Source organism: Trichosurus vulpecula, chromosome 3 (assembly GCF_011100635.1).
Source record: "Trichosurus vulpecula isolate mTriVul1 chromosome 3, mTriVul1.pri, whole genome shotgun sequence".
NCBI classification, from domain to species: domain Eukaryota; kingdom Metazoa; phylum Chordata; class Mammalia; order Diprotodontia; family Phalangeridae; genus Trichosurus; species Trichosurus vulpecula.
Window position 1 is genome coordinate 385,001,780 of NC_050575.1, and position 1,154 is coordinate 385,002,933.

Consider the following 1,154-nt stretch of genomic DNA (forward strand, 5'->3'; position numbering starts at 1 on the left):
TGTGTGATCCTGACTGTGGCTCCATATTTGAATTGTTTATTTCTGGCTCCTTGAGATATTTTCAAGTTGACCTGGGAGCTCTGGAATTTGGCTATAATATATCCTGGGAGTTTTCATTTTGGAATCTCTCTCAGGAGGTGATTGGTGGATTCTTTCAGTCTATTTCACCATCTGTATCTAGAATATCAGGGCAGTTTTCCTTGATAATTTCTTGAAATATAATATCTAGGCTCTTGGCTTTCAGGTAGTCAAATAATTTTTAAATTATATCCCATAGATGTGTTTTCAGATCAGTCGTTTTTCCAATGATATAGTTCACATTTTCTTCTATTTTTTTCATTGTTTGACTATGTTTTATTGTTTCTTGATGTCTTGTGGAGTCATTAACTTCCACTTGCTCAATTCTAATTTTTAAGGAATTATTTTCTTCAGGGAGCTTTTGTACTTCTTTTTTTTTCCATTTGGCTCATTTTCCTTTTTAAAGAATTCTTTCATTCAGTGAATTTTTGTGCCTGTTTCACCATTAGGTGAATTCCATTTTTAAGGTGTTAATTTTCCAGTATTTTTGTGCCCTGTTTGCCAAGGTATTAATTCTCTTTTCATAATTTTCTTGCATCACTGTCATTTCTTTTTGCAATATTTCCTCTACCACTCTTAACTCTTTCCTTAACTCTTCCAGCAATTTTTGTTGGGTTTATGTCCAATTAGAATTTTCTTTGAGGCTTTGGTTGGAGCTGTTTGTACACTGTTATTTTCTGAGTCTGTGCCTTGGTCTTCCCTTCCCTAGTGTAGCTTTTTATGGTCAAGTTCTTTTTGTTGTTGTTTCTAGCCTATTTCTTGACTTTGAACTTCATGTTAAAATTAGCTCACCTGGGGGTGGGAGGCACTGTCTCAAGCTTCAGGCTTTTTTGTGTTGCTGTTTTCAGAGCTAGATCTGGGGGTCTACAAGTTTTCAGTGCTTTCAAGGTGGTATGATCCAGGGAGAGAGAGGTGTGGTCACTGCTTTTCTGGTCCATGCTCTGGTCTTTACTGCTTTACTGGAGCTTTACTGCTCCACTGCAGCCACAAATGGTAGTGGAACAATGATCAGGTCCCCTGATCTCTTGCATCCACAAGCACTAGTGGTCCCCTCCGGCTTGGGGCCTTCTCTCTGG